General features: G+C 32.9%; 17 non-coding genes across 17 annotated transcripts; all 17 read left to right on the top strand.

Moving 5' to 3' along the window:
• The first annotated feature begins 2,195 nt into the window (after window positions 1–2,195).
• On the top strand, window positions 2,196–2,269 carry TRNAI-AAU (transfer RNA isoleucine (anticodon AAU)). Its single transcript has one exon. It is a non-coding gene; the product is annotated as a tRNA-Ile (tRNA).
• Window positions 2,270–2,848: 579 nt separating this feature from the next.
• Window positions 2,849–2,922, top strand: TRNAI-AAU (transfer RNA isoleucine (anticodon AAU)). Its single transcript has one exon. It is a non-coding gene; the product is annotated as a tRNA-Ile (tRNA).
• Window positions 2,923–3,712: 790 nt separating this feature from the next.
• TRNAI-AAU (transfer RNA isoleucine (anticodon AAU)) lies at window positions 3,713–3,786 on the top strand. The gene has a single exon. It is a non-coding gene; the product is annotated as a tRNA-Ile (tRNA).
• Window positions 3,787–4,576: 790 nt separating this feature from the next.
• Window positions 4,577–4,650, top strand: TRNAI-AAU (transfer RNA isoleucine (anticodon AAU)). Its single transcript has one exon. It is a non-coding gene; the product is annotated as a tRNA-Ile (tRNA).
• Window positions 4,651–5,230: 580 nt separating this feature from the next.
• TRNAI-AAU (transfer RNA isoleucine (anticodon AAU)) lies at window positions 5,231–5,304 on the top strand. Its single transcript has one exon. It is a non-coding gene; the product is annotated as a tRNA-Ile (tRNA).
• Window positions 5,305–6,956: 1,652 nt separating this feature from the next.
• Window positions 6,957–7,030, top strand: TRNAI-AAU (transfer RNA isoleucine (anticodon AAU)). Its single transcript has one exon. It is a non-coding gene; the product is annotated as a tRNA-Ile (tRNA).
• Window positions 7,031–7,608: 578 nt separating this feature from the next.
• On the top strand, window positions 7,609–7,682 carry TRNAI-AAU (transfer RNA isoleucine (anticodon AAU)). Its single transcript has one exon. It is a non-coding gene; the product is annotated as a tRNA-Ile (tRNA).
• Window positions 7,683–9,125: 1,443 nt separating this feature from the next.
• Window positions 9,126–9,199, top strand: TRNAI-AAU (transfer RNA isoleucine (anticodon AAU)). Its single transcript has one exon. It is a non-coding gene; the product is annotated as a tRNA-Ile (tRNA).
• A 789-nt stretch (window positions 9,200–9,988) lies between these two features.
• TRNAI-AAU (transfer RNA isoleucine (anticodon AAU)) lies at window positions 9,989–10,062 on the top strand. The gene has a single exon. It is a non-coding gene; the product is annotated as a tRNA-Ile (tRNA).
• A 580-nt stretch (window positions 10,063–10,642) lies between these two features.
• TRNAI-AAU (transfer RNA isoleucine (anticodon AAU)) lies at window positions 10,643–10,716 on the top strand. The gene has a single exon. It is a non-coding gene; the product is annotated as a tRNA-Ile (tRNA).
• A 1,443-nt stretch (window positions 10,717–12,159) lies between these two features.
• Window positions 12,160–12,233, top strand: TRNAI-AAU (transfer RNA isoleucine (anticodon AAU)). The gene has a single exon. It is a non-coding gene; the product is annotated as a tRNA-Ile (tRNA).
• Window positions 12,234–13,238: 1,005 nt separating this feature from the next.
• TRNAI-AAU (transfer RNA isoleucine (anticodon AAU)) lies at window positions 13,239–13,312 on the top strand. The gene has a single exon. It is a non-coding gene; the product is annotated as a tRNA-Ile (tRNA).
• Window positions 13,313–14,755: 1,443 nt separating this feature from the next.
• Window positions 14,756–14,829, top strand: TRNAI-AAU (transfer RNA isoleucine (anticodon AAU)). Its single transcript has one exon. It is a non-coding gene; the product is annotated as a tRNA-Ile (tRNA).
• Window positions 14,830–15,616: 787 nt separating this feature from the next.
• Window positions 15,617–15,690, top strand: TRNAI-AAU (transfer RNA isoleucine (anticodon AAU)). The gene has a single exon. It is a non-coding gene; the product is annotated as a tRNA-Ile (tRNA).
• Window positions 15,691–16,479: 789 nt separating this feature from the next.
• On the top strand, window positions 16,480–16,553 carry TRNAI-AAU (transfer RNA isoleucine (anticodon AAU)). The gene has a single exon. It is a non-coding gene; the product is annotated as a tRNA-Ile (tRNA).
• Window positions 16,554–19,511: 2,958 nt separating this feature from the next.
• TRNAI-AAU (transfer RNA isoleucine (anticodon AAU)) lies at window positions 19,512–19,585 on the top strand. Its single transcript has one exon. It is a non-coding gene; the product is annotated as a tRNA-Ile (tRNA).
• A 580-nt stretch (window positions 19,586–20,165) lies between these two features.
• Window positions 20,166–20,239, top strand: TRNAI-AAU (transfer RNA isoleucine (anticodon AAU)). The gene has a single exon. It is a non-coding gene; the product is annotated as a tRNA-Ile (tRNA).
• Window positions 20,240–22,819: the final 2,580 nt, after the last annotated feature.

Here is a 22,819-nt window from a genome sequence, read left to right on the forward strand (position 1 = left end):
GGACCTCCAGCTAGCTGTGCAAAATGGCCTGTTAGCTCAGATGGTTGGAGCGTGGTGCTAATAACGCCAAGGTCACAGGTTTGATCCCTGTACAGGCCAAGTTTAATTGTTTGAACAAAGATGAATTTTTCTTGTGTCTCATTTTGGATTGTTTATCTCCTTGAATCACACGCTGCTTGAAGGACTGGATGGAATCAGTAGCATTTCATCATCTGCTAATTCTTCAAAAGTATTCTATATATTTAGTGAGCCTATTAGTTTAGTCTGTTAGAGCATGAAGTTAAAAACGCAAAGGACATAATTTCAATCAGTCTCCAAGCCAATACTTGATGCTCCTTTAATGTTGAAAATAGATGTATTTTCTTCTGTATCATGTTTACCTCCATATTTCCTTTGCGCAGAAGCTGATAGAATGATTAGATGAATCAATTGAATATAGGTGATGAATATTTATTTATTGCTAAACCACGTGGAAAAAACGTTAGTGGTTCAAAATTCTAACACTAAGTATGGAAATCCCTTTTGTATTGCAATTTTTTTGAAGTCATATTAGTTTCTTCATGTTGATAATATGAAAGTTAATTCATATTAAACAGCTGAAATTAAGCTTTCCAAATCTCCCGGTTGAACTATCATTAGCACTACTTCCTGTGCTGGTCCTCCAGAAGATGTGCAAATTGGCCTTTTAGCTCAGTTGGTTAGAGCGTGGTGCTAATCACGCCAAGGTCACAGGTTCGATCCCTGTACAGGCCAAGTTTAATTCTTTGAAAAAGATTAATTTTTCTTGTGTCTCATTTTGGACTGTTTATCTCCTTGGATCAAACGCTGCTTGAAGGACTGGATGAATACATTTGATATAATTATAGAATTAATTACTATTCTTAAAGCGCCTGGAATATCTATTAATGGTTCTAAGTTCTAACGCCAAGTAACTAAATCTCTTATTTATAGCAATTTATTGAGATCATTTTTGTTTAGTCTTGTTGATAATATATAAAGATACTATGAATGTAAATAGCTGAATATAAGCTTTCCAACTATCCCGGATTAACAATCAGTAGGACTTCATCATCTGCTTCATCTTCAATAGTATGCTATATATTTAGTGACTCTATTAGTTTAGTCTGTTAGAGCATGAAGTTAAAAACCACAAGGACATACTTTCAATCAGTCTCCAAGCCAATACTTGATGCTCCTTTAATGTTGAAAATAGATGTATTTTCTACTGTATCATGTTTATCTCTATATTTCCTTTGAGGAGAAGCTGATAAAATGATTAGATGAATCAATTCAATATAGGTGATGAATATTTATTTATTGCTTAACCACATGGAAAAACGTTAATGGTTCTAAGTTCTAACACTAAGTATGAAAATCTCTTTTGTATTGTAATTTTTTTTAAGTCATATTAGTTTCTTCATGTTGATAATATATAACAATAACTTCATGGTAAACTGCTGAAATTAAGCTTTCCAAATCTCCTGGGTTAACTATCATTTGCCCTTCTTCATTTGCTGGACCTCCAGGTAGTGGTGCAAAATGACCTGTTAGCTCAGATGGTTAGAGCGTGGTGCTAATAACGCCACGGTCACTAGTTCGATCCCTGTACAGGCCAAGTTCAATTGTTTGAACAAATATGAATTTTTCTTGTGTCTCATTTTGGACTGTTAATCTTCTTGAATCACACGCTGCTTGAAGGATTGGATGGAATCAGTAGCATTTCATCACCTGCTAATTCTTCAAAAGTATTCTATATATTTAGTGAGCCTATTAGTTTAGTCTGTTAGAGCATTAAGTTAAAAACGCAAAGGACATAATTTCAATCAGTCTCCAAGCCAATATTTGAAGCTCCTTTAATGTTGAAAATAGATGTATTTTCTTCTGTATCATGTTTACCTCCATATTTCCTTTGCGCAGAAGCTGATAGAATGATTAGATGAATCAATTGAATATAGGTGATGAATATTTATTTATTGCTAAACCACGTGGAAAAAACGTTACTGGTTCAAAATTCTAACACTAAGTATGGAAATCTCTTTTGTATTGCAATTTTTTTGAAGTCATATTAGTTTCTTCATGTTGATAATATGAAAGTTAATTCATATTAAACAGCTGAAATTAAGCTTTCCAAATCTCCCGGTTGAACTATCATTAGCACTGCTTCCTGTGCTGGTCCTCCAGACGATGTGCAAATTGGCCTGTTAGCTCAGTTGGTTAGAGCGTGGTACTAATAACGCCAAGGTCACAGGTTCGATCCCTGTACAGGCCAAGTTTAATTCTTTGAAAAAAGATTAATTTTTCTTGTGTCTCATTTTGGACTGTTTATCTCCTTGAATCACACGCTGCTTGAAGGATTGGATGGAATCAGTAGCATTTCATCATCTGCTAATTCTTCAAAAGTATTCTATATATTTAGTGAGCCTATTAGTTTAGTCTGTTAGAGCATGAAGTTAAAAACGCAAAGGACATAATTTCAATCAGTCTCCAAGCCAATACTTGATTCTCCTTTAATGTTGAAAATAGATGTATTTTCTCTGTATCATGTTTACCTCTATATTTCCTTTGCGCAGAAGCTGATAGAATGATTAGATGAATCAATTGAATATAGGTGATGAATATTTATTTATTGCTAAACCACGTGGAAAAAACATTAGTGGTTCAAAATTCTAACACTAAGTGTGGAAATCTCTTTTGTATTGCAATTTTTTTGAAGTCATATTAGTTTCTTCATGTTGATAATATGAAAGTTAATTCATATTAAACAGCTGAAATTAAGCTTTCCAAATCTCCCGGTTGAACTATCATTAGCACTGCTTCGTGTGCTGGTCCTCCAGAAGATGTGCAAATTGGCCTTTTAGCTCAGTTGGTTAGAGCGTGGTGCTAATAACGCCAAGGTCACAGGTTCGATCCCTGTACAGGCCAAGTTTAATTCTTTGAAAAAAGATTAATTTTTCTTGTGTCTCATTTTGGACTGTTTATCTCCTTGGATCAAACGCTGCTTGAAGGACTGGATGAATACATTTAATATATTTATAGAATTAATTACTATTCTTAAAGCGCTTGGAATATCTATTAATGATTCTAAGTTCTAACGCCAAGTAACTAAATCTCTTATTTATAGGAATTTATTGAGATCATTTTTGTTTAGTCTTGTTGATAATATATAAAGATACTATGAATGTAAACAGCTGAATATAAGCTTTCCAACTATCTCGGATTAACAATCAGTAGGACTTCATCATCTGCTTCATCTTCAATAGTATGCTATATATTTAGTGACTCTATTAGTTTAGTCTGTTAGAGCATGAAGTTAAAAACGACAAGGACATACTTTCAATCAGTCTCCAAACCAATACTTGATGCTCCTTTAATGTTGAAAATAGATGTATTTTCTACTGTATCATGTTTATCTCTATATTTCCTTTGAGGAGAAGCTGATAAAATGATTAGATGAATCAATTCAATATAGGTGATGAATATTTATTTATTGCTTAACCACATGGAAACTTTTTTAATGGTTCTAAGTTCTAACACTAAGTATGTAAATCTCTTTTGTATTGTAATTTTTTTTAAGTCATATTAGTTTCTTCATGTTGATAATATATAACAATAACTTCATGGTAAACTGCTGAAATTAAGCTTTCCAAATCTCCTGGGTTAACTATCATTTGCCCTTCTTCATATGCTGGACCTCCAGCTAGCTGTGCAAAATGGCCTGTTAGCTCAGATGGTTAGAGCGTGGTGCTAATAACGCCAAGGTCACAGGTTCGATCCCTGTACAGGCCAAGTTTAATTCTTTGAAAAAAGATTAATTTTTCTAGTGTCTCATTTTGGACTGTTTATCTCCTTGGATCAAACGCTGCTTGAAGGATTGGATGAATACATTTGATATAATTATAGAATTAATTACTATTCTTAAAGCGCCTGGAATATCTATTAATGGTTCTAGGTTTTAACGCCAAGTAACTAAATCTCTTATTTATTGCAATTTAGTGAGATCATTTTTGTTTAGTCTTGTTGATAATATATAAAGATACTATGAATGTAAACAGCTGAATATAAGCTTTCCAACGATCCCGGATTAACAATCAGTAGGACTTCATCATCTGCTTCATCTTCAGTAGTATGCTATATATTTAGTGACTCTATTAGTTTAGTCTGTTAGAGCATGAAGTTGAAAATGCCAAGGACATACTTTCAATCAGTCTCCAAGCCAATACTTGATGCTCCTTTAATGTTGAAAACAGATGTATTTTCTACTGTATCATGTTTATCTCTATATTTCCTTTGAGGAGAAGCTGATAAAATGATTAGATGAATCAATTCAATATAGGTGATGAATATTTATTTATTGCTTAACCACATGGAAAAAACGTTAATGTTCTAAGTTCTAACACAAAGTATGAAAATCTCTTTTGTATTGTAAGTTTTTTTTAAGTCATATTAGTTTCTTCATGTTGATAATATATAACAATAACTTCATGGTAAACCTCTGAAATTAAGCTTTCCAAATCTCCTGGGTTAACTATCATTTGCCCTTCTTCATTTGCCTGACCTCCAGGTAGATGTGCAAAATGGCCTGTTAGCTCAGATGGTTAGAGCGTGGTGCTAATAACGCCAAGGTCACAGGTTCGATTCCTGTACAGGCCAAGTTTAATTGTTTGAAAAAAGATTAATTTTTCTAGTGTCTCATTTTGGACTGTTTATCTCCTTGAATCACACGCTGCTTGAAGGATTGGATGGAATCAGTAGCATTTCATCATCTGCTAATTCTTCAAAAGTATTCTATATATTTAGTGAGCCTATTAGTTTAGTCTGTTAGAGCATGAAGTTAAAAACGCAAAGGACATAATTTCAATCAGTCTCCAAGCCAATACTTGATTCTCCTTTAATGTTGAAAATAGATGTATTTTCTTCTGTATCATGTTTACCTCTATATTTCCTTTGCGCAGAAGCTGATAGAATGATTAGATGAATCAATTAAATATAGGTGATGAATATTTATTTATTGCTAAACCACGTGGAAAAAACGTTAGTGGTTCAAAATTCTTACACTAAGTATGGAAATCCCTTTTGTATTGCAATTTTTTTGAAGTCATATTAGTTTCTTCATGTTGATAATATGAAAGTTAATTCATATTAAACAGCTGAAATTAAGCTTTCCAAATCTCCCGGTTAAACTATCATTAGCACTGCTTCCTGTGCTGGTCCTCCAGAAGATGTGCAAATTGGCCTGTTAGCTCAGTTGGTTAGAGCGTGGTGCTAATAACGCCAAGGTCACAGGTTTGATCCCTGTACAGGCCAAGTTTAATTCTTTGAAAAAGATTAATTTTTCTTGTGTCTCATTTTGGACTGTTTATCTCCTTGGATCAAACGCTGCTTGAAGGACTGGATGAATACATTTAATATAATTATAGAATTAATTACTATTCTTAAAGCGCTTGGAATATCTATTAATGATTCTAAGTTCTAACGCCAAGTAACTAAATCTCTTATTTATAGGAATTTATTGAGATCATTTTTGTTTAGTCTTGTTGATAATATATAAAGATACTATGAATGTAAACAGCTGAATATAAGCTTTTCAACTATCCCGGATTAACAATCAGTAGGACTTCATCATCTGCTTCATCTTCAATAGTATGCTATATATTTAGTGACTCTATTAGTTTAGTCTGTTAGAGCATGAAGTTAAAAACGACAAGGACATACTTTCAATCAGTCTCCAAACCAATACTTGATGCTCCTTTAATGTTGAAAATAGATGTATTTTCTACTGTATCATGTTTATCTCTATATTTCCTTTGATGAGAAGCTGATAAAATGATTAGATGAATCAATTCAATATAGGTGATGAATATTTATTTATTGCTTAACCACATGGAAATTTTTTTAATGGTTCTAAGTTCTAACACTAAGTATGTAAATCTCTTTTGTATTGTAATTTTTTTAAGTCATATTAGTTTCTTCATGTTGATAATATATAACAATAACTTCATGGTAAACTGCTGAAATTAAGCTTTCCAAATCTCCTGGGTTAACTATCATTTGCCCTTCTTCATATGCTGGACCTCCAGCTAGCTGTGCAAAATGGCCTGTTAGCTCAGATGGTTAGAGCGTGGTGCTAATAACGCCAAGGTCACAGGTTCTATCCCTGTACAGGCCAAGTTTAATTCTTTGAAAAAAGATTAATTTTTCTAGTGTCTCATTTTGGACTGTTTATCTCCTTGGATCAAACGCTGCTTGAAGGATTGGATGAATACATTTGATATAATTATAGAATTAATTACTATTCTTAAAGCGCCTGGAATATCTATTAATGGTTCTAAGTTCTAACGCCCAGTAACTAAATCTCTTATTTATTGCAATTTATTGAGATCATTTTTGTTTAGTCTTGTTGATAATATATAAAGATACTATGAATGTAAACAGCTGAATATAAGCTTTCCTACTATCCCGGATTAACAATCAGTAGGACTTCATCATCTGCTTCATCTTCAGTAGTATGCTATATATTTAGTGACTCTATTAGTTTAGTCTGTTAGAGCATGAAGTTAAAAACGCCAAGGACATACTTTCAATCAGTCTCCAAGCCAATACTTGATGCTCCTTTAATGTTGAAAATAGATGTATTTTCTACTGTATCATGTTTATCTCCATATTTCCTTTGAGGAGAAGCTGATAAAATGATTAGATGAATCAATTCAATATAGGTGATGAATATTTATTTATTGCTTAACCACATGGAAAAAACGTTAATGGTTCTAAGTTCTAACACTAAGTATGAAAATCTCTTTTGTATTGTAATTTTTTTTAAGTCATATTAGTTTCTTCATGTTGATAATATATAACAATAACTTCATGGTAAACTGCTGAAATTAAGCTTTCCAAATCTCCTGGGTTAACTATCATTTGCCCTTCTTCATTTGCTGGACCTCCAGGTAGTTGTGCAAAATGGCCTGTTAGCTCAGATGGTTAGAGCGTGGTGCTAATAACGCCAAGGTCACAGGTTCGATCCCTGTACAGGCCAAGTTTAATTGTTTTAAAAAGAATAATTTTTCTAGTGTCTCATTTTGGACTGTTTATCTCCTTGAATCACACGCTGCTTGAAGGATTGGATGGAATCAGTAGCATTTCATCATCTGCTAATTCTTCAAAAGTATTCTATATATTTAGTGAGCCTATTAGTTTAGTCTGTTAGAGCATGAAGTTAAAAACGCAAAGGACATAATTTCAATCAGTCTCCAAGCCAATACTTGATTCTCCTTTAATGTTGAAAATAGATGTATTTTCTCTGTATCATGTTTACCTCTATATTTCCTTTGCGCAGAAGCTGATAGAATGATTAGATGAATCAATTGAATATAGGTGATGAATATTTATTTATTGCTAAACCACGTGGAAAAAACGTTAGTGGTTCAAAATTCTAACACTAAGTGTGGAAATCTCTTTTGTATTGCAATTTTTTTGAAGTCATATTAGTTTCTTCATGTTGATAATATGAAAGTTAATTCATATTAAACAGCTGAAATTAAGCTTTCCAAATCTCCCGGTTGAACTATCATTAGCACTGCTTCGTGTGCTGGTCCTCCAGAAGATGTGCAAATTGGCCTTTTAGCTCAGTTGGTTAGAGCGTGGTGCTAATAACGCCAAGGTCACAGGTTCGATCCCTGTACAGGCCAAGTTTAATTCTTTGAAAAAAGATTAATTTTTCTTGTGTCTCATTTTGGACTGTTTATCTCCTTGGATCAAACGCTGCTTGAAGGACTGGATGAATACATTTAATATAATTATAGAATTAATTACTATTCTTAAAGCGCTTGGAATATCTATTAATGGTTCTAAGTTCTAACGCCAAGTAACTAAATCTCTTATTTATAGCAATTTATTGAGATCATTTTTGTTTAGTCTTGTTGATAATATATAAAGATACTATGAATGTAAACAGCTGAATATAAGCTTTCCAACTATCCCGGATTAACAATCAGTAGGACTTCATCATCTGCTTCATCTTCAATAGTATGCTATATATTTAGTGACTCTATTAGTTTAGTCTGTTAGAGCATGAAGTTAAAAACGACAAGGACATACTTTCAATCAGTCTCCAAACCAATACTTGATGCTCCTTTAATGTTGAAAATAGATGTATTTTCTACTGTATCATGTTTATCTCTATATTTCCTTTGAGGAGAAGCTGATAAAATGATTAGATGAATCAATTCAATATAGGTGATGAATATTTATTTATTGCTTAACCACATGGAAATTTTTTTAATGGTTCTAAGTTCTAACACTAAGTATGTAAATCTCTTTTGTATTGTAATTTTTTTAAGTCATATTAGTTTCTTCATGTTGATAATATATAACAATAACTTCATGGTAAACTGCTGAAATTAAGCTTTCCAAATCTCCTGGGTTAACTATCATTTGCCCTTCTTCATATGCTGGACCTCTAGCTAGCTGTGCAAAATGGCCTGTTAGCTCAGATGGTTAGAGCGTGGTGCTAATAACGCCAAGGTCACAGGTTTGATCCCTGTACAGGCCAAGTTTAATTGTTTGAACAAAGATGAATTTTTCTTGTGTCTCATTTTGGACTGTTTATCTCCTTGAATCACACGCTGCTTGAAGGATTGGATGGAATCAGTAGCATTTCATCATCTGCAAATTCTTCAAAAGTATTCTATATATTTAGTGAGCCTATTAGTTTAGTCTGTTAGAGCATGAAGTTAAAAACGCAAAGGACATAATTTCAATCAGTCTCCAAGCCAATACTTGATGCTCCTTTAATGTTGAAAATAGATGTATTTTCTTCTGTATCATGTTTACCTCCATATTTCCTTTGCGCAGAAGCTGATAGAATGATTAGATGAATCAATTGAATATAGGTGATGAATATTTATTTATTGCTAAACCACGTGGAAAAAACGTTACTGGTTCAAAATTCTAACACTAAGTATGGAAATCTCTTTTGTATTGCAATTTTTTTGAAGTCATATTAGTTTCTTCATGTTGATAATATGAAAGTTAATTCATATTAAACAGCTGAAATTAAGCTTTCCAAATCTCCCGGTTGAACTATCATTAGCACTGCTTCCTGTGCTGGTCCTCCAGAAGATGTGCAAATTGGCCTTTTAGCTCAGTTGGTTAGAGCGTGGTGCTAATAACGCCAAGGTCACAGGTTCGATCCCTGTACAGGCCAAGTTTAATTCTTTGAAAAAGATTAATTTTTCTTGTGTCTCATTGTGGACTGTTTATCTCCTTGGATCAAACGCTGCTTGAAGGACTGGATGAATACATTTGATATAATTATAGAATTAATTACTATTCTTAAAGTGCCTGGAATATCTATTAATGGTTCTAAGTTCTAACGCCAAGTAACTAAATCTCTTATTTATAGCAATTTATTGAGATCATTTTTATTTAGTCTTGTTGATAATATATAAAGATACTATGAATGTAAATAGCTGAATATAAGCTTTCCAACTATCCCGGATTAACAATCAGTAGGACTTCATCATCTGCTTCATCTTCAATAGTATGCTATATATTTAGTAACTCTATTAGTTTAGTCTGTTAGAGCATGAAGTTAAAAACGACAAGGACATACTTTCAATCAGTCTCCAAGCCAATACTTGATGCTCCTTTAATGTTGAAAATAGATGTATTTTCTACTGTATCATGTTTATCTCTATATTTCCTTTGAGGAGTAGCTGATAAAATGATTAGATGAATCAATTCAATATAGGTGATGAATATTTATTTATTGCTTAACCACATGAAAAAAACGTTAATGGTTCTAAGTTCTAACACTAAGTATGAAAATCTCTTTTGTATTGTATTTTTTTTTAAGTCATATTAGTTTCTGCATGTTGATAATATATAACAATAACTTCATGGTAAACTGCTGAAATTAAGTTTTCCAAATCTCCTGGGTTAACTATCATTTGCCCTTCTTCATTTGCTGGACCTCCAGGTAGTTGTGCAAAATGGCCTGTTAGCTCAGATGGTTAGAGCGTGGTGCTAATAACGCCAAGGTCACAGGTTCGATCCCTGTACAGGCCAAGTTCAATTGTTTGAACAAAGATGAATTTTTCTTGTGTCTCATTTTGGACTGTTAATCTTCTTGAATCACACGCTGCTTGAAGGATTGGATGGAATCAGTAGCATTTCATCAGCTGCTAATTCTTCAAAATTATTCTATATATTTAGTGAGCCTATTAGTTTAGTCTGTTAGAGCATGAAGTTAAAAACGCAAAGGACATAATTTCAATCAGTCTCCTAGCCAATATTTCAAGCTCCTTTAATGTTGAAAATAGATGTATTTTCTTCTGTATCATGTTTACATCCATATTTCCTTTGCGCAGAAGCTGATAGAATGATTAGATGAATCAATTGAATATAGGTGATGAATATTTATTTATTGCTAAACCACGTGGAAAAAACGTTACTGGTTCAAAATTCTAACACTAAGTATGGAAATCTCTTTTGTATTGCAATTTTTTTGAAGTCATATTAGTTTCTTCATGTTGATAATATGAAAGTTAATTCATATTAAACAGCTGAAATTAAGCTTTCCAAATCTCCCGGTTGAACTATCATTAGCACTGCTTCCTGTGCTGGTCCTCCAGAAGATGTGTAAATTGGCCTTTTAGCTCAGTTGGTTAGAGCGTGGTGCTAATAACGCCAAGGTCACAGGTTCGATCCCTGTACAGGCCAAGTTTAATTCTTTGAAAAATATTAATTTTTCTTGTGTCTCATTTTGGACTGTTTATCTCCTTGGATCAAATGCTGCTTGAAGGACTGAATGAATACATTTGATATAATTATAGAATTAATTACTATTCTTAAAGCGCCTGGAATATCTATTAATGGTTCTAAGTTCTAACGCCAAGTAACTAAATCTCTTATTTATAGCAATTTATTGAGATCATTTTTGTTTAGTCTTGTTGATAATATATAAAGATACTATGAATGTAAATAGCTGAATATAAGCTTTCCAACTATCCCGGATTAACAATCAGTAGGACTTCATCATCTGCTTCATCTTCAATAGTATGCTATATATTTAGTGACTCTATTAGTTTAGTCTGTTAGAGCATGAAGTTAAAAACGACAAGGACATACTTTCAATCAGTCTCCAAGCCAATACTTGATGCTCCTTTAATGTTGAAAATAGATGTATTTTCTACTGTATCATGTTTATCTCTATATTTCCTTTGAGGAGAAGCTGATAAAATGATTAGATGAATCAATTCAATATAGGTGATGAATATTTATTTATTGCTTAACCACATGGAAAAAACATTAATGGTTCTAAGTTCTAACACTAAGTATGAAAATCTCTTTTGTATTGTAATTTTTTTTAAGTCATATTAGTTTCTTCATGTTGATAATATATAACAATAACTTCATGGTAAACTGCTGAAATTAAGCTTTCCAAATCTCCTGGGTTAACTATCATTTGCCCTTCTTCATTTGCTGGACCTCCAGGTAGTGGTGCAAAATGACCTGTTAGCTCAGATGGTTAGAGCGTGGTGCTAATAACGCCACGGTCACTAGTTCGATCCCTGTACAGGCCAAGTTCAATTGTTTGAACAAATATGAATTTTTCTTGTGTCTCATTTTGGACTGTTAATCTTCTTGAATCACACGCTGCTTGAAGGATTGGATGGAATCAGTAGCATTTCATCATCTGCTAATTCTTCAAAAGTATTCTATATATTTAGTGAGCCTATTAGTTTAGTCAGTTAGAGCATTAAGTTAAAAACGCAAAGGACATAATTTCAATCAGTCTCCAAGCCAATATTTGAAGCTCCTTTAATGTTGAAAATAGATGTATTTTCTTCTGTATCATGTTTACCTCCATATTTCCTTTGCGCAGAAGCTGATAGAATGATTAGATGAATCAATTGAATATAGGTGATGAATATTTATTTATTGCTAAACCACGTGGAAAAAACGTTACTGGTTCAAAATTCTAACACTAAGTATGGAAATCTCTTTTGTATTTCAATTTTTTTGAAGTCATATTAGTTTCTTCATGTTGATAATATGAAAGTTAATTCATATTAAACAGCTGAAATTAAGCTTTCCAAATCTCCCGGTTGAACTATCATTAGCACTGCTTCCTGTGCTGGTCCTCCAGACGATGTGCAAATTGGCCTGTTAGCTCAGTTGGTTAGAGCGTGGTACTAATAACGCCAAGGTCACAGGTTCGATCCCTGTACAGGCCAAGTTTAATTCTTTGAAAAAAGATTAATTTTTCTTGTGTCTCATTTTGGACTGTTTATCTCCTTGGATCAAACGCTGCTTGAAGGATTGGATGAATACATTTGATATAATTATAGAATTAATTACTATTCTTAAAGCGCCTGGAATATCTATTAATGGTTCTAAGTTCTTACACTAAGTATGAAAATCTCTTTTGTATTGTAATTTTTTTTAAGTCATATTAGTTTCTTCATGTTGATAATATATAACAATAACTTCATGGTAAACTGCTGAAATTAAGCTTTCCAAATCTCCTGGGTTAACTATCATTTGCCCTTCTTCATTTGCTGGACCTCCAGGTAGTTGTGCAAAATGACCTGTTAGCTCAGATGGTTAGAGCGTGGTGCTAATAACACCAAGGTCACAGGTTCGATCCCTGTACAGGCCAAGTTTAATTGTTTGAAAAAAGATTAATTTTTCTAGTGTCTCATTTTGGACTGTTTATCTCCTTGAATCACACGCTGCTTGAAGGATTGGATGGAATCAGTAGCATTTCATCATCTGCTAATTCTTCAAAAGTATTCTATATATTTAGTGAGCCTATTAGTTTAGTCTGTTAGAGCATGAAGTTAAAAACGCAAAGGACATAATTTCAATCAGTCTCCAAGCCAATACTTGATTCTCCTTTAATGTTGAAAATAGATGTATTTTCTCTGTATCATGTTTACCTCTATATTTCCTTTGTGCAGAAGCTGATAGAATGATTAGATTAATCAATTGAATATAGGTGATGAATATTTATTTATTGCTAAACCACGTTCGAAAAAACGTTAGTGGTTCAAAATTCTAACACTAAGTGTGGAAATCTCTTTTGTATTGCAATTTTTTTGAAGTCATATTAGTTTCTTCATGTTGATAATATGAAAGTTAATTCATATTAAACAGCTGAAATTAAGCTTTCCAAATCTCCCGGTTGAACTATCATTAGCACTGCTTCGTGTGCTGGTCCTCCAGAAGATGTGCAAATTGGCCTTTTAGCTCAGTTGGTTAGAGCGTGGTGCTAATAACGCCAAGGTCACAGGTTCGATCCCTGTACAGGCCAAGTTTAATTCTTTGAAAAAAGATTAATTTTTCTTGTGTCTCATTTTGGACTGTTTATCTCCTTGGATCAAACGCTGCTTGAAGGACTGGATGAATACATTTAATATAATTATAGAATTAATTACTATTCTTAAAGCGCTTGGAATATCTATTAATGATTCTAAGTTCTAACGCCAAGTAACTAAATCTCTTATTTATAGGAATTTATTGAGATCATTTTTGTTTAGTCTTGTTGATAATATATAAAGATACTATGAATGTAAACAGCTGAATATAAGCTTTCCAACTATCCCGGATTAACAATCAGTAGGACTTCATCATCTGCTTCATCTTCAATAGTATGCTATATATTTAGTGACTCTATTAGTTTAGTCTGTTAGAGCATGAAGTTAAAAACGACAAGGACATACTTTCAATCAGTCTCCAAACCAATACTTGATGCTCCTTTAATGTTGAAAATAGATGTATTTTCTACTGTATCATGTTTATCTCTATATTTCCTTTGAGGAGAAGCTGATAAAATGATTAGATGAATCAATTCAATATAGGTGATGAATATTTATTTATTGCTTAACCACATGGAATTTTTTTAATGGTTCTAAGTTCTAACACTAAGTATGTAAATCTCTTTTGTATTGTAATTTTTTTTAAGTCATATTAGTTTCTTCATGTTGATAATATATAACAATAACTTCATGGTAAACTGCTGAAATTAAGCTTTCCAAATCTCCTGGGTTAACTATCATTTGCCCTTCTTCATATGCTGGACCTCCAGCTAGCTGTGCAAAATGGCCTGTTAGCACAGATGGTTAGAGCGTGGTGCTAATAACGCCAAGGTCACAGGTTCGATCCCTGTACAGGCCAAGTTTAATTGTTTGAACAAAGATGAATTTTTCTTGTGTCTCATTTTGGACTGTTTATCTCCTTGAATCACACGCTGCTTGAAGGATTGGATGGAATCAGTAGCATTTCATCATCTGCAAATTCTTCAAAAGTATTCTATATATTTAGTGAGCCTATTAGTTTAGTCTGTTAGAGCATGAAGTTAAAAACGCAAAGGACATAATTTCAATCAGTCTCCAAGCCAATACTTGATGCTCCTTTAATGTTGAAAATAGATGTATTTTCTTCTGTATCATGTTTACCTCCATATTTCCTTTGCGCAGAAGCTGATAGAATGATTAGATGAATCAATTGAATATAGGTGATGAATATTTATTTATTGCTAAACCACGTGGAAAAAACGTTACTGGTTCAAAATTCTAACACTAAGTATGAAAATCTCTTTTGTATTGCAATTTTTTTGAAGTCATATTAGTTTCTTCATGTTGATAATATGAAAGTTAATTCATGTTAAACAGCTGAAATTAAGCTTTCCAAATCTCCCGGTTGAACTATCATTAGCACTGCTTCCTGTGCTGGTCCTCCAGAAGATGTGCAAATTGGCCTGTTAGCTCAGTTGGTTAGAGCATGGTGCTAATAACGCCAAGGTCACAGGTTCGATCCCTGTACAGGCCAAGTTTAATTCTTTGAAAAAAGATGAATATTTCTTGTGTCTCATTTTGGACTGTTTATCTCCTTGGATCAAACACTGCTTGAAGGATTGGATGAATACATTTGATATATTTATAGAATTAATTACTATTCTTAAGGCGCCTGGAATATCTATTAATGGTTCTAAGTTCTAACGCCAAGTAACTAAATCTTTTATTTATTGCAATTTATTGAGATCATTTTTGTTTAGTCTTGTTGATAATATATAAAGATACTATGAATGTAAACAGCTGAATATAAGCTTTCCAACTATCCCGGATTAACAATCAGTAGGACTTCATCATCTGCTTCATCTTCAATAGTATGCTATATATTTAGTGACTCTATTAGTTTAGTCTGTTAGAGCATGAAGTTAAAAACGCCAAGGACATACTTTCAATCAGTCTCCAAGCCAATACTTGATGCTCCTTTAATGTTGAAAATAGATGTATTTTCTTCTGTATCATGTTTACATCCATATTTCCTTTGCGCAGAAGCTGATAGAATGATTAGATGAATCAATTGAATATAGGTGATGAATATTTATTTATTGCTAAACCACGTGGAAAAAACGTTACTGGTTCAAAATTCTAACACTAAGTATGGAAATCTCTTTTGTATTGCAATTTTTTTGAAGTCATATTAGTTTCTTCATGTTGATAATATGAAAGTTAATTCATATTAAACAGCTGAAATTAAGCTTTCCAAATCTCCCGGTTGAACTATCATTAGCACTGCTTCGTGTGCTGGTCCTCCAGAAGATGTGCAAATTGGCCTTTTAGCTCAGTTGGTTAGAGCGTGGTGCTAATAACGCCAAGGTCACAGGTTCGATCCCTGTACAGGCCAAGTTTAATTCTTTGAAAAAAGATTAATTTTTCTTGTGTCTCATTTTGGACTGTTTATCTCCTTGGATCAAACGCTGCTTGAAGGACTGGATGAATACATTTAATATAATTATAGAATTAATTACTATTCTTAAAGCGCTTGGAATATCTATTAATGATTCTAAGTTCTAACGCCAAGTAACTAAATCTCTTATTTATAGCAATTTATTGATATCATTTTTGTTTAGTCTTGTTGATAATATATAAAGATACTATGAATGTAAACAGCTGAATATAAGCTTTCCAACTATCCCGGATTAACAATCAGTAGGACTGCATCATCTGCTTCATCTTCAATAGTATGCTATATATTTAGTGACTCTATTAGTTTAGTCTGTTAGAGCATGAAGTTAAAAACGACAAGGACATACTTTCAATCAGTCTCCAAACCAATACTTGATGCTCCTTTAATGTTGAAAATAGATGTATTTTCTACTGTATCATGTTTATCTCTATATTTCCTTTGAGGAGAAGCTGATAAAATGATTAGATGAATCAATTCAATATAGGTGATGAATATTTATTTATTGCTTAACCACATGAAAAAAACGTTAATGGTTCTAAGTTCTAACACTAAGTATGAAAATCTCTTTTGTATTGTATTTTTTTTAAGTCATATTAGTTTTTTCATGTTGATAATATATAACAATAACTTCATGGTAAACTGCTGAAATTAAGTTTTCCAAATCTCCTGGGTTAACTATTATTTGCCCTTCTTCATTTGCTGGACATCCAGGTAGTTGTGCAAAATGGCCTGTTAGCTCAGATGGTTAGAGCGTGGTGCTAATAACGCCAAGGTCACAGGTTCGATCCCTGTACAGGCCAAGTTCAATTGTTTGAACAAAGATGAATTTTTCTTGTGTCTCATTTTGGACTGTTAATCTTCTTGAATCACACGCTGCTTGAAGGATTGGATGGAATCAGTAGCATTTCATCATCTGCTAATTCTTCAAAAGTATTCTATATATTTAGTGAGCCTATTAGTTTAGTCTGTTAGAGCATGAAGTTAAAAACGCAAAGGACATAATTTCAATCAGTCTCCAAGCCAATACTTGATGCTCCTTTAATGTTGAAAATAGATGTATTTTCTTCTGTATCATGTTTACCTCCATATTTCCTTTGCGCAGAAGCTGATAGAATGATTAGATGAATCAATTGAATATAGGTGATGAATATTTATTTATTGCTAAACCACGTGGAAAAAACGTTAGTGGTTCAAAATTCTAACACTAAGTATGGATATCCCTTTTGTATTGCAATTTTTTTGAAGTCATATTAGTTTCTTCATGTTGATAATATGAAAGTTAATTCATATTAAACAGCTGAAATTAAGCTTTCCAAATCTCCCGGTTGAACTATCATTAGCACTGCTTCCTGTGCTGGTCCTCCAGAAGATGTGCAAATCGGCCTTTTTGCTCAGTTGGTTAGAGCGTGGTGCTAATAACGCCAAGGTCACAGATTCGATCTCTGTACAGGCCAAGTTTAATTCTTTGAAAAAGATTAATTTTTCTTGTGTCTCATTTTGGACTGTTTATCTCCTTGGATCAAACGCTGCTTGAAGGACTGGATAAATACATTTGATATAATTATAGAATTAATTACTAATCTTCAAGCGCCTGGAATATCTATTAATGGTTCTAAGTTCTAACGCCAAGTAACTAAATCTCTTATTTATAGCAATTTATTGAGATCATTTTTGTTTAGTCTTGTTGATAATATATAAAGATACTATGAATGTAAATAGCTGAATATAAGCTTTCCAACTATCCCGGATTAACAATCAGTAGGACTTCATCATCTGCTTCATCTTCAATAGTATGCTATATATTTAGTGACTCTATTAGTTTAGTCTGTTAGAGCATGAAGTTAAAAACGACAAGGACATACTTTCAATCAGTCTCCAAGCCAATACTTGATGCTCCTTTAATGTTGAAAATAGATGTATTTTCTACTGTATCATGTTTATCTCTATATTTCCTTTGAGGAGAAGCTGATAAAATGATTAGATGAATCAATTCAATATAGGTGATGAATATTTATTTATTGCTTAACCACATGAAAAAAACGTTAATGGTTCTAAGTTCTATCACTAAGTATGAAAATCTCTTTTGTATTGTATTTTTTTTAAGTCATATTAGTTTCTTCATGTTGATAATATATAACAATAACTTCATGGTAAACTGCTGAAATTAAGTTTTCCAAATCTCCTGGGTTAACTATTATTTGCCCTTCTTCATTTGCTGGACATCCAGGTAGTTGTGCAAAATGGCCTGTTAGCTCAGATGGTTAGAGCGTGGTGCTAATAACGCCAAGGTCACAGGTTCGTTCCCTGTACAGGCCAAGTTCAATTGTTTGAACAAAGATGAATTTTTCTTGTGTCTCATTTTGGACTGTTAATCTTCTTGAATCACACGCTGCTTGAAGGATTGGCTGGAATCAGTAGCATTTCATCATCTGCTAATTCTTCAAAAGTATTCTATATATTTAGTGAGCCTATTAGTTTAGTCTGTTAGAGCATGAAGTTAAAAACGCAAAGGACATAATTTCAATCAGTCTCCAAGCCAATACTTGATGCTCCTTTAATGTTGAAAATAGATGTATTTTCTTCTGTATCATGTTTACCTCCATATTTCCTTTGCGCAGAAGCTGATAGAATGATTAGATGAATCAATTGAATATAGGTGATGAATATTTATTTATTGCTAAACCACGTGGAAAAAACGTTAGTGGTTCAAAATTCTAACACTAAGTATGGATATCCCTTTTGTATTGCAATTTTTTTGAAGTCATATTAGTTTCTTCATGTTGATAATATGAAAGTTAATTCATATTAAACAGCTGAAATTAAGCTTTCCAAATCTCCCGGTTGAACTATCATTAGCACTGCTTCCTGTGCTGGTCCTCCAGAAGATGTGCAAATCGGCCTTTTTGCTCAGTTGGTTAGAGCGTGGTGCTAATAACGCCAAGGTCACAGATTCGATCTCTGTACAGGCCAAGTTTAATTCTTTGAAAAAGATTAATTTTTCTTGTGTCTCATTTTGGACTGTTTATCTCCTTGGATCAAACGCTGCTTGAAGGACTGGATGAATACATTTGATATAATTATAGAATTAATTACTAATCTTCAAGCGCCTGGAATATCTATTAATGGTTCTAAGTTCTAACGCCAAGTAACTAAATCTCTTATTTATAGCAATTTATTGAGATCATTTTTGTTTAGTCTTGTTGATAATATATAAAGATACTATGAATTTAAATAGCTGAATATAAGCTTTCCAACTATCCCGGATTAACAATCAGTAGGACTTCATCATCTGCTTCATCTTCAATAGTATGCTATATATTTAGTGACTCTATTAGTTTAGTCTGTTAGAGCATGAAGTTAAAAACGACAAGGACATACTTTCAATCAGTCTCCAAGCCAATACTTGATGCTCCTTTAATGTTGAAAATAGATGTATTTTCTACTGTATCATGTTTATCTCTATATTTCCTTTGAGGAGAAGCTGATAAAATGATTAGATGAATCAATTCAATATAGGTGATGAATATTTATTTATTGCTTAACCACATGAAAAAAACGTTAATGGTTCTAAGTTCTAACACTAAGTATGAAAATCTCTTTTGTATTGTATTTTTTTTAAGTCATATTAGTTTCTTCATGTTGATAATATATAACAATAACTTCATGGTAAACTGCTGAAATTAAGTTTTCCAAATCTCCTGGGTGAACTATCATTTGCCCTTCTTCATTTGCTGGACCTCCAGGTAGTTGTGCAAAATGGCCTGTTAGCTCAGATGGTTAGAGCGTGGTGCTAATAACGCCAAGGTCACAGGTTCGATCCCTGTACAGGCCAAGTTCAATTGTTTGAACAAAGATGAATTTTTCTTGTGTCTCATTTTGGACTGTTAATCTTCTTGAATCACACGCTGCTTGAAGGATTGGATGGAATCAGTAGCATTTCATCATCTGCTAATTCTTCAAAAGTATTCTATATATTTAGTGAGCCTATTAGTTTAGTCTGTTAGAGCATGAAGTTAAAAACGCAAAGGACATAATTTCAATCAGTCTCCTAGCCAATATTTGAAGCTCCTTTAATGTTGAAAATAGATGTATTTTCTTCTGTATCATGTTTACATCCATATTTCCTTTGCGCAGAAGCTGATAGAATGATTAGATGAATCAATTGAATATAGGTGATGAATATTTATTTATTGCTAAACCACGTGGAAAAAACGTTACTGGTTCAAAATTCTAACACTAAGTATGGAAATCTCTTTTGTATTGCAATTTTTTTGAAGTCATATTAGTTTCTTCATGTTGATAATATGAAAGTTAATTCATATTAAACAGCTGAAATTAAGCTTTCCAAATCTCCCGGTTGAACTATCATTAGCACTGCTTCGTGTGCTGGTCCTCCAGAAGATGTGCAAATTGGCCTTTTAGCTCAGTTGGTTAGAGCGTGGTGCTAATAACGCCAAGGTCACAGGTTCGATCCCTGTACAGGCCAAGTTTAATTCTTTGAAAAAAGATTAATTTTTCTTGTGTCTCATTTTGGACTGTTTATCTCCTTGGATCAAACGCTGCTTGAAGGACTGGATGAATACATTTAATATAATTATAGAATTAATTACTATTCTTAAAGCGCTTGGAATATCTATTAATGATTCTAAGTTCTAACGCCAAGTAACTAAATCTCTTATTTATAGCAATTTATTGATATCATTTTTGTTTAGTCTTGTTGATAATATATAAAGATACTATGAATGTAAACAGCTGAATATAAGCTTTCCAACTATCCCGGATTAACAATCAGTAGGACTTCATCATCTGCTTCATCTTCAATAGTATGCTATATATTTAGTGACTCTATTAGTTTAGTCTGTTAGAGCATGAAGTTAAAAACGACAAGGACATACTTTCAATCAGTCTCCAAACCAATACTTGATGCTCCTTTAATGTTGAAAATAGATGTATTTTCTACTGTATCATGTTTATCTCTATATTTCCTTTGAGGAGAAGCTGATAAAATGATTAGATGAATCAATTCAATATAGGTGATGAATATTTATTTATTGCTTAACCACATGAAAAAAACGTTAATGGTTCTAAGTTCTAACACTAAGTATGAAAATCTCTTTTGTATTGTATTTTTTTTAAGTCATATTAGTTTCTTCATGTTGATAATATATAACAATAACTTCATGGTAAACGGCTGAAATTAAGTTTTCCAAATCTCCTGGGTTAACTATTATTTGCCCTTCTTCATTTGCTGGACATCCAGGTAGTTGTGCAAAATGGCCTGTTAGCTCAGATGGTTAGAGCGTGGTGCTAATAATGCCAAGGTCACAGGTTCGATCCCTGTACAGGCCAAGTTCAATTGTTTGAACAAAGATGAATTTTTCTTGTGTCTCATTTTGGACTGTTAATCTTCTTGAATCACACGCTGCTTGAAGGATTGGATGGAATCAGTAGCATTTCATCATCTTCTAATTCTTCAAAAGTATTCTATATATTTAGTGAGCCTATTAGTTTAGTCTGTTAGAGCATGAAGTTAAAAACGCAAAGGACATAATTTCAATCAGTCTCCAAGCCAATACTTGATGCTCCTTTAATGTTGAAAATAGATGTATTTTCTTCTGTATCATGTTTACCTCCATATTTCCTTTGCGCAGAAGCTGATAGAATGATTAGATGAATCAATTGAATATAGGTGATGAATATTTATTTATTGCTAAACCACGTGGAAAAAACCTTAGTGTTTCAAAATTCTAACACTAAGTATGGAAATCCCTTTTGTATTGCAATTTTTTTGAAGTCATATTAGTTTCTTCATGTTGATAATATGAAAGTTAATTCATATTAAACAGCTGAAATTAAGCTTTCCAAATCTCCCGGTTGAACTATCATTAGCACTGCTTCCTGTGCTGGTCCTCCAGAAGATGTGCAAATCGGCCTTTTAGCTCAGTTGGTTAGAGCGTGGTGCTAATAACGCCAAGGTCACAGATTCGATCCCTGTACAGGCCAAGTTTAATTCTTTGAAAAAGATTAATTTTTCTTGTGTCTCATTTTGGACTGTTTATCTCCTTGGATCAAACGCTGCTTGAAGGACTGGATGAATACATTTGATATAATTATAGAATTAATTACTATTCTTAAAGCGCCTGGAATATCTATTAATGGTTCTAAGTTCTAACGCCAAGTAACTAAATCTCTTATTTATAGCAATTTATTGAGATCATTTTTGTTTAGTCTTGTTGATAATATATAAAGATACTATGAATGTAAATAGCTGAATATAAGCTTTCCAACTATCCCGGATTAACAATCAGTAGGACTTCATCATCTGCTTCATCTTCAATAGTATGCTATATATTTAGTGACTCTATTAGTTTAGTCTGTTAGAGCATGAAGTTAAAAAGGACAAGGACATACTTTCAATCAGTCTCCAAGCCAATACTTGATGCTCCTTTAATGTTGAAAATAGATGTATTTTCTACTGTATCATGTTTATCTCTATATGTCCTTTGAGGAGAAGCTGATAAAATGATTAGATGAATCAATTCAATATAGGTGATGAATATTTATTTATTGCTTAACCACATGAAAAAAACGTTAATGGTTCTAAGTTCTAACACGAAGTATGAAAATCTCTTTTGTATTGTATTTTTTTTAAGTCATATTAGTTTCTTCATGTTGATAATATATAACAATAACTTCATGGTAAACTGCTGAAATTAAGTTTTCCAAATCTCCTGGGTTAACTATTATTTGCCCTTCTTCATTTGCTGGACATCCAGGTAGTTGTGCAAAATGGCCTGTTAGCTCAGATGGTTAGAGCGTGGTGCTAATAACACCAAGGTCACAGGTTCGATCCCTGTACAGGCCACGTTCAATTGTTTGAACAAAGATGAATTTTTCTTGTGTCTCATTTTGGACTGTTAATCTTCTTGAATCACACGCTGCTTGAAGGATTGGATGGAATCAGTAGCATTTCATCATCTGCTAATTCTTCAAAAGTATTCTATATATTTAGTGAGCCTATTAGTTTAGTCTGTTAGAGCATGAAGTTAAAAACGCAAAGGACATA

Source organism: Lissotriton helveticus, chromosome 4_1 (assembly GCF_964261635.1).
Source record: "Lissotriton helveticus chromosome 4_1, aLisHel1.1, whole genome shotgun sequence".
Classification (NCBI taxonomy): Eukaryota; Metazoa; Chordata; class Amphibia; order Caudata; family Salamandridae; genus Lissotriton; species Lissotriton helveticus.